The sequence below is a fragment of the Uloborus diversus genome, chromosome 6, assembly GCF_026930045.1.
Source record: "Uloborus diversus isolate 005 chromosome 6, Udiv.v.3.1, whole genome shotgun sequence".
Classification (NCBI taxonomy): Eukaryota; Metazoa; Arthropoda; class Arachnida; order Araneae; family Uloboridae; genus Uloborus; species Uloborus diversus.
The window spans coordinates 83,513,276-83,527,946 of record NC_072736.1 but is presented as its reverse complement, the minus strand read 5'-3'; positions in this window follow the sequence as shown (position 1 = coordinate 83,527,946).

The following is a 14,671-nucleotide window of genomic DNA, read 5'->3' as shown; positions in this document are numbered from 1 at the left end:
ATCTTTTACCCTTACATACCCGGCAGGGCATGTAATTATTATAAGTTTTTAATTGAGGATTGGTAATTTTAATTGTGACGTATTATGTACTATTTATTTGAACTTCTATTTTTGTTTCATATTGAAAATTTTTTGATTCAGATATAAAGCTGTTAAATTTTTTTCTCTGATTAATGCTATACGACAAATTCAAATATTTTTGTTATTACGCAATAAAAAAACCGAGCATGTAAAATTTTTATTCAGGCATGTATCTTCTAGACAAATATGCCCGGCAGGGCATGTAAAATTTTAAAGATTTTTCTAGCCCTTCCCCTCCTGACGAAAACGAAAGGCCTTCTAGCACAATAAATCATTTCTTGAATAATTGTTGCATACTCACAAATATAGATACTTGTACAGAAAATGACAGAAAGTTATTTAATTTTGATAAATATTGTTAACACTATTCCTTTTGTATAGAAACAAAGGATAACCATTCAAAAATAAGTCTTAAATTGCTTGTAGTAAGTATTATCTTGTATTACCTACTGCAGTAAAACCCGTCTACAACGATACTGTTGGGACCTAAAAAAAATATCATAATAGACAGGTTATCATTATAGACAGTTTGATTATTCATGCTGACATTTTGCTGGGGCCAAAAGAAAAAAAAAGTATTTTTATAGTCGGTATCGTTATGCACAGGTTTCACTGTACCTACTCAGAATTTTGTGAGTTCTCAAAGTTGGACTAAACAGTTGTTTCCGCATTCAGTATTCAAGAATTTTTTCATTGATTTGCAATACAAGTCTTAGTCTATAAGTTACTTAAAATTATATTAAAAAAAAAAACAGTGGTGCAATAGTTCAAGGGCTACTGTTTCCATCTCAGTTTTCCTGACCAAGGACTCTGGTGTGCAATGCAGAGATATATGCTCCAGTTTGGTGGTCAGCCAAATGCAGAACCCCCAGGGTTTCGTTCTTAAACACGGTTGGTACTCATTTTGTTGACCCACTGAGGCCATGAACGGCTGAGTCGACCATGCCCAACCTGGGAGTCGAACCAGGGTCTGTGTCGTGGAAGTGTGAATTACTACCACCAATTTACTGGGCGTCACATAAAATTATGTCCTTTATATATTTTTCTACTTAAATTGGAAAAAAAAAACGGAATCTTTTGTGAGGGTGAATAAAGAAATTATTTTTTAAAAACATTTTTACTTGGATACTCAATAAGTATTTCACATTAGCTCGCTTAAGCTTTTCTTTCAAAAGAATTTTTAGTTGAATGTATGAAAATCAAAAAGAAAATAATTTAAACGTCATGTTAGTGCCGGCACATTCTCAAGTTGTCTCCTTTATGTTCCAAGTCAACACGAGTATTTTCTTTTTATAAACATATATTCAGATGTGTGGTTTGACAGGGTAAAGGCTAAATACTAATTTGGGTTTCACTATTTTATTTATTATTACTTGTGACAGTGATTTTGAACTTGTACACATGTATATTTGTAAGCATTAAACAAGGAAAAAATTTTGACCCGGAAAGCATTCTTTTTAGTGACTCATTGTTTTGTAATTGTAACTCCTTCTGTGTGGTTTAAATATGTTGAGTTGTTCAAAGTTTATTTTTGTACAATTTGTGTATCCTTTTTGGACATTTACTCTTAAGAAAGAATATAACTTGTGATATTGTAGGACATACTTTTTTTTCATATTTTACTCAAGTTAATAAAAATCTTTCACTAAAAGGTTTTCTTTGTATTTTTTACCATTTAATTTGTTTTTATATTAACAGTCACACATGATATATGTGTATCTACCCCTACTTTTTTTTTTTTTTTTTTGAAGACTTTTAAATTTTTGGCTGCATTCTTTGCTATTTCATTTTTTAAGCATTTGTGAATTCAGTAATAAACTAACTAAATCAATATTAATTGATAAATTTCACATGTTGGTTGTGAAAACTGGAAATTGTATGTGTGTGGTTTTTTTTTTTTTTTTTTTAAATTTTATAAAATACATGCTACATTTTTTTTCCTACTATAAAACTTGGTTTTTTCCCTAGTTACAAAAGGGCATTTTCTGCTACAAAACTTGATTTTTATTTTCCCTGCTCCAATTTTACTACAAATCTGCCTGACTAAATAAATCCAGTTTGTTTCTCAAAATCAGGAAAGGGCCAGTTGCTCCCTGAATGTTGCTACCTTGACACAAGGCACAGAATATACCTGGAAAACGGATGAAATGTAGGGAATTTAAAAATAATCTAAAAACAGGGAGAGCTCATGGAATTTCAATACTTTGCTTTTAAAAAACCTGAAAATGCTGCAAATTTTTTTATTTTTAGTTTTTTTTTCACCCAAAACCTGCCAATCACCTTTCATCAATATACAGTGTCAGCCTCTTATATGAATCACGTTGTCTGCCTTTTATATGAATCACGTTTGTTCTAAACAATTTTGATTTCACAAAACGACTGATTCAGTAAAGCGGCTGATTCAATAAAGCTGGGTTTTGTTTGGTTTTTGACAATTCGAATCATTAAAGCGGTTGGTTCAATTAACCACTGATTCAATTAACCGGCGTCCACTGTATTACGGAAAGGGATCCTGAATATGAGTGGGCGATGGGGGATTGACTAGTATTACAGAGCCAACCATGAAGACTGCTCTCGCTGATGAAGCTGGTTTAAACATCACTGGTCTATTGAAAGTTAGTGATCAACATAAAAAATGCTGTACATGACATTCATGACATCTTTGTAGAAACTTTTGTCATTTCAACAAATTGCAGAACATGAGGTAATTCCAGCAGTAGAAGAGACAGAATTTTCTAACAAACTACATATGTCGTCATTCATATGCCCAGGATGGGCTCTAGTTGTTCTGCCGCCCTAGGTGATATCGACAAGTGCCCCCCCCCCCCCACACTCAATAATAAAAATAATAATATAAAATAATAATTTATAGAAATACAAGTAAAGTGATTAACATTTTTTTGAGTTTCTAGTTAAATTTCATATCCAAGCACTGGTACACGCTTTAAATTATATTTTTTACCATTAAAGTAGTGCATCTTATTGCACTGAAACAGATATTAATATTTTAAAAAGACTTTTAAATCACTCAATTTGCCACCTCTAAAATTAAATTGAATTTCTAGTTAAATTCCGAAATCCGAACTATGCTTTGCATGTCAAAGCACTGGTACACTCTATAAGTCTAAATTATTATTGTTACTATTTTTTTTTAAGCGCTGAAAGAGATATTTATACTTAAAAGAAAAATCAACTTCGAAATTTACCGCTCCTAAATCTGCGGTCCGAGGCGACTGCCTAGGTCGCCTACCCCAGGAGCCGGGCCTGCATATGCCGCACTAGATGTGAAGACGTCGATGTTGAAAATGTGGAGCAATAAGTTGGCGGGCCGCTGAACTGGGATCTGATCTTCTGCAAGAAACTTTATCATCTGACCTTCCAAAAATTTTCTTATTCGACAAATGTTTTTAATTTGGTGTTCTATTTGGCGAAATTGTCATAATTCGACAACATTTGGAGTTCCATTAGTCAAATTGAGAATTTTCACCCTACCAAAGGTAAATTTGGGGTGCCCCTACGCAGTGACGGATCTAGACGATCATTTTGGGCGGGGCCATTCGAAATTTTTTAACAAACTTTCTTTGGGTGTTTGTCTTAATGGTCACCTCTCAAACAGTGCTGGATCATTGATTTTTTCGAAAAATCACCGCCCCTACTCATCTTCAAGTTTTTATACCAAGTTTGAATTTAAAAATAACAACAGAAACAGTGTGAATTAAAAGAATTTAAGATAAGGTTAATACTAAAAAATTATTTATGTGTCACTTACTGTTTTGAAGAAATATCTATCAATTTTTTAGTTACCTTTCGTTGTATTTGTGGAGGAGCATGGGAGTAAGGGGTTCTCCTCCTGAAACGTTTCGAAAATAAAGCCATAAAACCTAAATTTAGGCTCTCTGTGGCCTCGTGAGCAGTAGGTGCAGCATTTCTAGATCGACCAAGTGTCTAAAGTTGGCATCAAGAAATGATGCAAACAATGGAGAAAAAATTTAAAAATAAAATAGTTTTTTCGAGGAGAGAGATATAATTTCGCTCCCAATTAAAACCTAAATTTCTTTCGAAGTAAAACTCGTGTGTTAAATTTCGTTATTTTCTCATAACACTTTCTTTTTTCTTCTTCTTAAAAAATTCCTACACTCAGAAGCTTTTGGGAGGAGCCATGGCCCCCATCGCTCCCCTCTAGATTCGCTCCTGCCCCTACTTTGACATCGATAGTGACCCCTTGCAAAAGGAGCAAATGTATTGAAATTGAAAAATTAAATATTCCATATAGAGCAACAGGCATCGGCTTCTTCCATTCATGTAATATTACAACCCAAATTCAAAAAATAGAGTATCAGAACTGTTTGAACAAAACTTGTCCCTGGGTCGAGAAAAATGAACGCATGAAATTAAAAAGACTAAACTCGTTATTCATGAATGGGCAAATCGATTTAAACAACTTTTCAGATATTACTTTAACAATTATGAATCAGTAACACATTGGAAAAATAGATAATTTTTTTACATGAGTCAAAAAATTAGAATAATCTATTCATTCATTGTGAATTTTAAAAAGTAGAGAAAATATTTGCTTACCTGATACCCTATAGTTTGTCACAAGTATAGAGCTTGGCGCCTGGATAATTTTACGCTCTTTTAAAAAGCTTTTCTTGCTCAAAATGGGTCGTCAAGGTGATAATTCTGAAAAAAAAAACAAAGTTACATATTGCATCATTTCTTAAAGTTAGAAAAAAACTATCCAACTCAATTCAAATGAACGTTTTACAATCTATGGTATGTAAGATTTTAAAGGAATATAGAAGGACTGACCGACTAAAAAGTAATCGAAGTAAACGAGGTAGAAAAATTGTAACACCTGGCAGAGATGAATTCAAATTAAAGTAAATTGTCCAAAATAATCGTTTGAAAATGCTTCTTATGTCCATAAGTGTTGGACAGAATGTATAGTTATCGTATCCACGCCAACCACTTGGACGGTTGCATAAACTGCAGTTTTATTTGCAGATCTAAGAAGCAAGACTTTAGATAAACATGAAGCAGAAACGTGCACGACTATCCTGGGGAGCAAAGAGAAACTCTTAACAGGGGCAGAGCTCAGTCAATGAAGGTAAAAAAAATAGGCTTTGTCGCAACTAATTTAGGGAAAGCTGAATTTTTGCAGGATGTTAGCAAATAAAGTGTACACTAAAAAAAATGCAAAGTCCCGACCCCCCCTCTTGCTCCCCCCCCCCCACCCCCTCCGAAACACTGCAAGAGCAGTACTATGATTTACGCTTTTCGTGTCACAACTAATTAGGGGAAAGCTGAATTTTGGCAGGATGTTAGTACATGAAGTATACACTAAAAAACCACAAAGTCCCGACCCCCACCTCTCTTGCTTCCCCCCCCTACCCCCTCCAAAACATTACAAGAGCATTACTATGATTATACGCTTTTCGTGTCACAACTAATTAGGGGAAAGCTGAATTTTGGCAGGATGTTAGTACATGAAGTATACACTAAAAAACCACAAAGTCCCGACCCCCACCTCTCTTGCTTCCCCCCTACCCCCTCCAAAACATTACAAGAGTAGTACTATGATTATACGCTTTTCGTGTCGCAACTAATTAGGGGAAAGCTGAATTTTGGCAGGATGTTAGTACATAAAGTATACACTAAAAAACCACCAAGTCCCGACCCCTACCCCTCTTGCTTCCCCCTCCCTCTCCAAAACACTTAGACCATCAAGAGCAGTACTATGATTATACGCTTTTCTTTTCGCAACTAATTAAAATAAAGATGAATTTTTGCACGATGTTAGTACATAAAGTGTACACTAAAACCTTGACAGTCCCGACCCCAACCATTTTTACTGCTCCCTCCCCCCCCCCCCTCTCCTTCCGAAAGATTGCACACTGATCAGTTCAGTAATGATTATACGCGTACGTATGTTACCGGAAGGTTCCTTTTTTTATTTCACTCCTAACAATATTGTAAACTAGTGGTGCCCAACCTAAGGTCCAAGTGCCGTATCCGGCCCGCGAAGCTGATCGTGTTGCCCGTTGTTTTGTGAAATGTTACAACTCGAAGAGCACGATTAATGACACTGCTACAAATTGTTAGCCAAATATTTAGAAATTGGTTTCTGAAAACATTGCTGGGGACCACTGTTATACACAAATTCTGAAACATACATTTTTTATATAGATAGCTCAGTTTCACCATTTTTCCAACTTAATCATATGCAGAAAACTCACAACAAAAACCAAAAAATAACTTCAACAAATTAATAGCTTTTTATCATTACGTCTTCGGTAGAAATGTTTGAACAAAATTTATAGATAGTAATATGATAATAATCATTTTCTTGAAATGGATCAACAATGCAATGACGTTCACTTAAAGTTTTTACTACCATAATGCAATTATTTGTTACAAAAGTTTATAATTCGTTTGTGTCAGCGATAGTCTACATGATAATGTTAATGCTTGGCTAACTATTTAAGCTTGAAATAAATAAAAAACAATATATTTTAACAGAGAGTATTTTCTAGCAGCGGATATTATTAACGTTTAATATTACTTCTGGTTATACTTTCAAGTCTTATATAAGGGGCCATCTTCTAATATTTCGTTGGTTTCGTCCGAAATATTGTTACAGTGCATTCCACTACAGTGTCCACACATAGACGTGCAATCGAACCTAACTTTACGATAGATACAGTTTGAAACACATAATGTTTTCAATTGCAAGATATTAATCGGAGAAGTTCACTTGAAGCAGAGGTAATCTTCATGAACTTAGGAATCAGTCTGTTGCATGAAGTATAATGCCAACACTGTCAAAAATGAAACGCTCAATTTTGACGATTCGGCAATCCTCGAGCACTATTTCGTTATTTTCTACGATCCTTTCGTCACCGAATCACGTGATATTTGACGATACCAGAAATCTCAAATTTTTCACGAAATAATTTCGTCCCGATTTCGTCACATTGCAGTGCATTCTGGGAGTTTTCGTTTCAGTCTTGTACTTGCTCGTTAAAATATTTTACGGCAGTTATTCTAAAGGATTCATAAAGAAGGTTAGTATTTATTAAAATTTGTATGTGCAATGTGCCTTCTTTTATGTATTGTTACATTTTTGTTTAGTGTTGTGTTTATTGTTGGATTTAAAACACATTAAAATTGAAAACGACCTGTTCGATTTGGTTTGGAATTCTGTATAAACTAACTTTGAGTCACCTCCACGTTAGGCTTAACTAGCGTTATTTTTTATTTGCAAATGAAAATGTGTGTTTGTTGACATTTGTTTTCGAAAACGTACTTCCTTTATTTCCCCCCGTTAGACAATTGACAAAGATGATCAAAGCATTTTTACGAATTTAAACTTACATAAAAAATTCCACCGTCGCTACAGCAACACAGATAATAAATACAGCGCCTTGATAAATAGCATAGAGCTTTGAAGCTTTTAATTTCAACGTTGAATATGTTTCATGGTTATGTGTTTTCATTCTTCTTCATGAATTTGACTAATACAATTCTGGTGAACGAAGTGTTTTTGTTTAATAATTCAAAATTGTTTTACTCTGCATTTTTATTTTCTTAAACAAATATTCCGCCCCCACCCCCTCTCTAAGTATTGGTATTTTTTTCTTCTACTCTACATGTAATATTTTAGTCAATACAATAATAATTTATACAGTAGCTCTCTCACAAAAGTGTACGTAACACTTATCATTTTCAATGAAATATTGCTCTACCCATTAGGTAAGATTAATATTTTGAAATGGGTAAACAATAGATCTTCTATAGTTAATTCTTAACAAAACTACATGAAATATTTTAATAGCAAAATGAAATATGATTTTGAAGAAATTAATAATCAGAAAGTATTAAGAACTTTATGTCACAAAAGTGTTCGTAAAAATATTTTTTAATAATTGCTTAGCAACCTTTTAAACAAGCCCACTAAAATCGAGGAAAAAAAAGCGCTTAATGCAATTAAAAATAAATGCAAACTGGCTATCAGCTTACGGTTCGGAAATGATACCCCCTCCCTTTTTTTTTTTTTTTTGTTAGGCTCGTTGACCGGACTTATTAAAGTCGCACCCCATGTTGTTTATGTAATGTCATCCCCTTCTGCAGCTGTCTCTTGTTTATGTTGTATCAATACTTCACTATTTGTTGAGTCTGTTTCTTTCTTTTTTTCTTTTGAATGGTTTTACTTGCAAAATGAAACATGAATAATTGCATTTTAAGTTACAAAGAAAATATTAATTTCTATAAAGAACTATATCTTGGTGCTTTGCAGCTAAATATTTTCAATATTTTTTCAATTTTTCCCAAATTTAAAATAAGTTATTGAAGGTAACCTTGATTTAAAAAAAAAAAAGGTAAGTTAGCAGCATGTTTGAAAATAATAACAATTATAAAGCGTTCTTTGTTCATTTTCACATTTAGTACGCTAAATTCTATGTTAATTTGTGTTACCTGATTTGTGATAATTATGAATTTTTCCATTATACATAGTTTCTACAGCTGAAATAAATACAGCATTAATTTTATTGCCATATTTGCTGCCTCAAGGAATTATCAGCAAAATAAAGGGAATTCTCTTCAGAAGCATTTCATAGATGAACTACTAGTAAGTCCAAATTTAAGTTAGAGTAATGGTTTTTGCTGCAGACAAAGTAAAATGTCTATGTAAAATTTCAATTGAAAAATTGAAAGGAAAATAAAAAGTATATTATAAAAACTAGTAAACTTTTCTACGCTAGTCACTATTTTCATTACATACCTTTGAATCTCTTACTTGCAATTCTGTCTTAGCGTTGGCCATGGTTGCATTAATGCTTATGGAGCTATCTTAGTAAATCAGTAAAGTTCTAATCAATTATGTTATATAAAGGTACCTAATTTCCCTTGAAGTTCCAGACAGGTAAATATGAAGTATGTACCAAAGTACTTCAAAGTATAAAGTATGTACTGCATGCAATAATACACTTCCTGTATTAAACATAAATTTCGCCAAACAAGCATTCTACATAGAAGCAAAATTAATAAGACAAATAATCGATTGAAAAAAGAAAAAGGTAAGCTTTTTTTCAAGATTATCTAATTTCATTTTCTGTATCTAATTTTCGAACAAAGATATACAAACTTAAAGCTGTACATTTTATTACACTATTTCTTTAAAATTTATGGTATTAGTTTTAAAAAAATCTTTTTTTTTTCCGGAATTTTTTTATTCGATGCAATGAAGAAGTAAATCCCCAGCAATTTTCTCTTGAGCAAATATTGATGTAACTCTGCATAAAAGTAACCTATGTCTTATTCTTCCAGAACCCAATGTCTGCTGAGGAAGTAGCACTTCTATATTCCCAGTAGGACTGGACGATGTAGGAATTTTTACATCGTGATGCATCGCCAAACTTACATCGCGAGTAGTTGAAGCAGTTTGAATTATTCTTCCTGCTATAGGTGGCAACCCCCCCGATTATTGGAGTTTTCCTTGCAAAAATCGAAGCTTTTGTCAGAATTTTCCCAAATTTGGCACGAAAACTACCCTATGGGAATTCACAAACATCAAACGACAAATGTACCAAACTTGGAATAGATCCGACAAAAACCCACGCGGGGGATTCCCCATGCATAGCGGGACTAAAATGGGGGAACTCTCGAGCATCAAAGGAATTCTGTGCCAAATTGTTAAAAGATCTTATAAAAACTGGTTTTTGAAAAAAAAAAAAATAGACCCCAATAGCTGGACGAAAACTCCCCAATGAGAATTCTTGAGCATCAAAGAAGTTCTGTGCCAAATTCAGAAAAGATCCCACAAAAACTTGCTTTTTATAAGGAGAACCCCAATGGGGTTGCCCCCCCCCCCCCCATAGAGGAAGGAAAACTAATCTGCTTGAATTCCCGAGCTTCAAACGACCTCTGTGCCAAATTTAGAAGAAATCCGACAGAAATTGGTTTTTATAAGAATAACCCCAATGAGGGGTTGCCCCCCCCCCTCCCATAGAAGAAGGAAAATTATCCTGCTTGAATTCCCGAGCATTAAAAGACCTCTGTGTAAAATTTGGAAAAGATTCGACAAAAACGTGGTTTTTATAAGAAACACCCCCAATGGGGTTCCTTCCCCCCCCCCCCCCACAATAGAGGGACGATAACTACTTTTTGAATTCCCGAGCATCAAACGACCTCTGTGCCAAATTTAGAAGAAATCCGACAGAACTTGGTTTTTGTAAGGAGAAACCCCATGGGCGTTGCCCCCCCCCCATGGAGGGACTAAAACGATTGTGTGTGCAATCCCGAGCATCAAAGGACCTCTGTGCCAAATTTGGAAAAATCAGATAAAAACTTGGCTTTTATAAGGAGATCCCCTATGAGGGTTGTTCCCCCCCCCCCCCCCATAGCGGGAAGGAAACTGCTCAATGAGTATTCCTGAGCATCAAGAATAAACCTCTGTGCCAAATATGGAAAAGATCCAGCAAAAAATAGATTTTTGCAGGAAAATCCCCCCTTATGGGGTTTTAGTTAGATACCATGGGGAGTTTATGGGACCGGACTAACATGCGGGTTTCCGTTTTTTTTTTTTTTTTTTGCTTGGATGTAAGCAAACTTCTGGAGCACACCGATCTATTGTTTTAGAGGTTTTTATTCTAAATCGGTGTAATGATGTAGTGTGTACTGTACATCGGCATTTTACGATGCATCGATGCATCGTAAAGCCCTAATTCCCAGATATCATTTCACATTGTTCTTTAACTTGAATTTGCAATAATTATTTTTACATTTTAAAGAAATTGTCTGCTTGTATTTTTACATTAATAAAAAATTTTTTAACATCTTTTATTTGTCTCTTTTTTCAACAAATACTTGCCTTTTGCTTTAGGCGGAGGGGGGGAGTGCAGGCCAGTCATTTCGTTTTTTTTTTTCCAATTGTGGAAAAAGGTGTACACTCTTCAAAATTTTTATAGAGAACCAACTAAAACCACGGCCTTTCGTACGTAAAGAATAAAAGTTCAAAAATCAAGGGGGGGGGGGGAATGTCAACCCCCATAAATGACCCCCCCCCCCCGTAAATGACGGGCCTGTGAGTGTGACTATGCGCATCAAAGTGGGAAATTATGGTGGTAAGATTCTGAAGTAAAGATTTGACTAAATCTTATAAGATACAGTCGAACCTCGTTAAAACGAACTTTAATGGATCATTAAAATCGATTACTCTTAACAGAATTCGTCTTATCCGAAAAACAAATAACAATGGGACAGAGAATACAAAAAAGTCCGTTATAGAAGTAATTCTTTTTAAGCGTGTTCGAATTAACGAGGTTCGTCAGTATCGTCAAAAAAAAAGAAAGAAAACTAATCAGCTCAAAAAAGAAAAAATAAAAGAAATAAACTCAAAAAATTACGAAATTAACATGCTCAAATATGACGAAATTAATTTGACGAAACTAATGCTCTCAAAACTACGAAAATGATTGTCGATTTGACGAAATTAGAATGAAGAAATATTTCGTTACATTTGACGAAATTCGCATCTTCAAACCAGAGACGAAAGCAGTTTCCTCAATTTGACGAAATGTTCGCTCGGAGCATATCCCTGGAAGCGATTTCGTCAGAAACGAAGAAAATTTCGTCGAATATGAAAGTCCATTTCTGAGAGTGAACCCCACTCTTCTGAGGGACGCTTAAAACCTAATTTGATGAGCAAATCAAATCAATTAAATTGATGAGATTTTATCCCCTATTATACTCTCCCCCCCTCCCCTTAAAAATGATTTTCTAGTTGCGCCACTGTTGTGTGTTGTGTTGTATGTACGTGTGTGCATGTTTCGTAACAAGAAATTTTTTTTATTCAAACAAATTTCTTCCCATTGTTACACAGAAACTATTACTTGTTTTAAATTACTGCCCTGGTAGTTTCAAAGAGAATGTGACAAGCTATCAATAATTAGCAGAACACAAATTAAAGAGTTCGATGTTTTTTTGTTTTATTGTCTGCCTAAAAATTCTGAATCTGTCCCATGTGTGCCGGTAGATTCATATGCAGAGGGCGCCCTCGCATGTAAATAGCTAAGAACGTTTTTTACTAGTTTTTTTAACTAGTTTATTTATTTTTATTTTATTTATTTTAAATCGAGTACTGAGACGTATTTTCATCTTTGTTAAAGTTATTTAAGTTATAATTTTTACATATTTCTCTGATCTCAATGTTTTTGCACTTTTGTTATTTGGCCTTGCTTAAAATAGAATTAATTTTATCATTCAAAATAACTAATTATTAAATGATTAAAATTAATATTACTATTATAAATATTTGATTAATATTGTGTTTTAAAATTTATTTATTTTGAAAAGCCAGGGGCTGGAAGGGCCTTCCTTGCAGCCCCTTACCCGTGATGCAAGGGAGGCGTACGAAGGCAGAGCCGGAAATCGTACTGGATGTAAACGGGAGATTAATAATTTTCGTGATATATTTTGTAGTTTTTTCCTATTTGATTAATTAAATTTTATTTTTGAAAGTTAGGGGGTGAAAATGCACCACCCTGCCGGCAATCATGGACAATAACAAGATATTAATATCTTTCGTGATTTAATTAGTAGTTTAAGTATTTTGTAGCTTGTCCTTTGATTAAAAGGAATTTAATTTTATTTATTTAACACAAATAATTATTTTTAAAAAGTTTAAATAAAAAAAATATATTTAAAAAGAATCTTCTTTTTTCTTTTCAAAAACCGGGAGAGGAGGGTGTGAAAGCATCCATGATCTGGCCCCCTCACTTTATCAAATCACGTGCCGCCACTGCCTACGCATGAGTATTTAGGACTGCAATTTCTAAAAACCATGAGAGTGCTCCCAACGTAAAACCACAAAAATGCCCTCTCAATCTATCATCATTCACGGTCGAATAAATTCCATCTATTGGACTTAAATTTAAAAAAACTCCATGAGTTTCCCAGAGGTACTCCTCTTAACATTACCAAATTCTTAAAAATTTCATTATTAAGTATTCAATTCATAAAAATTTCCTCGGGAGATCTCCCAAACCCCCTACCCCTCTAACAGTATTGAAAAGTGCCTACGATTGCGTTAATTGAATTTCAATTTTGAAATTTTGCCAGGGGAGGACTCCAAATCCCTCCACCCAATAACCTTACCAAAAATCTTCTAAAAGTGCGTTTTATATAGATCGAAACTTTTTCGAGAGAATGCCCCCCTCTCTCTCGTCAACATCACCGAAAAACGTCTTAACTCTCGCTTTTAGTGCTTCAGTTACGAAACATTTCTGTGCGCGAGCTCCTTCAACCCCCCCCCCCCCCCCTTTTATCGAAGGTTGGCTTAAATTACGTTTTCGGAGCTTCAATTTCAAGACCTGGCGATGCACTCAATTTCAACAAAAAAAGCCTATACAAATGTGTTTTTAAGGCTTCAACTTCAAAACAATTCTGAGGGATGGCCCCCGCATCTCTCTTTCCCTTAATATCACTATAAATCGTCTTAAATCTGCATTTTTCGAACTACTATTTTTAAATTTTGCCCGGGGGAGAACCCCTGAACCCTCCTCCCCCTTTTCTTGTCACAATCAGAAATAATTCACAATTGCCAATTGCATTCTTGGGTTTTGAAATTTGAAACATAATCAGGAATGACCCCCGAATCTCTTTCTCTTTTAACATCACCATGGATCGTCTAAAACAGTGTTTTTCAAATAACAATCTTGAAAATTTCCCTGGGGAGAGCCCCCGGATCCCCGCTCTTGAATATAATCAATTATAACGTACGATTGTGTTCTGATAACCTAAATTCGGGCAAAAATTATCGAGAGAGGCTATTCTGGACCTCCTCTCCCCCTTCCTCTCCAACTTAAAATATAGTCCAAAACTGCGTTTTTATATCTTCAATTTGGAAAAAATGCCAGGAGGTAGCCCTCCGACACCCCTATTTCTGATTGAATATTATCCTAACAACTAAACTTATATTGCAAATACTAAGATCTAGTATACCTTATGGACTATCCCTGCTAAACCAGAAGCTAAATCTCTCTCTCTCTCCGCATATTGGAACATGCGTTTGAAACAAAATGCGTACCCCCCGCTCCCCCCCCCCGTTTTTTTTTACCTAGCGACGGCCCTGAAAACAGCTAATGCTAAATTAACTCCATTAAAACTGACAGAAATGTGAAACGAAATATTAGATATTAATAATGAAAGAAACCTGAATTATAAGATTACATATGAGGCAGTGAGAAGCAAAAGGATGTAAGTGGACTATTTCAAGTTTTGTGAGTGAAACGCGTTTAAAGATAAGGTCATAGGTAGGATTTCATTGATTTTTTTTTTTTATAAATCATGTTATACCGCAGCATCTACCAGGGCTACTAGTACTATATCTTGTCCCAAGACAGAAGAAAGGTTCACCTACCATTCATACTGGTTATCTCCAAATTTTAATTTTGCCACTTACATCCTTTGCTTCTCACGCCTCATATTGTAATTATAATATAAGAAAATAAAGAGTGAGTTAAGGATGCATTTACTATTTTGAAGACTTTAGTTTGTGCCAATTGAAAATATTTGATAAATATCAAAA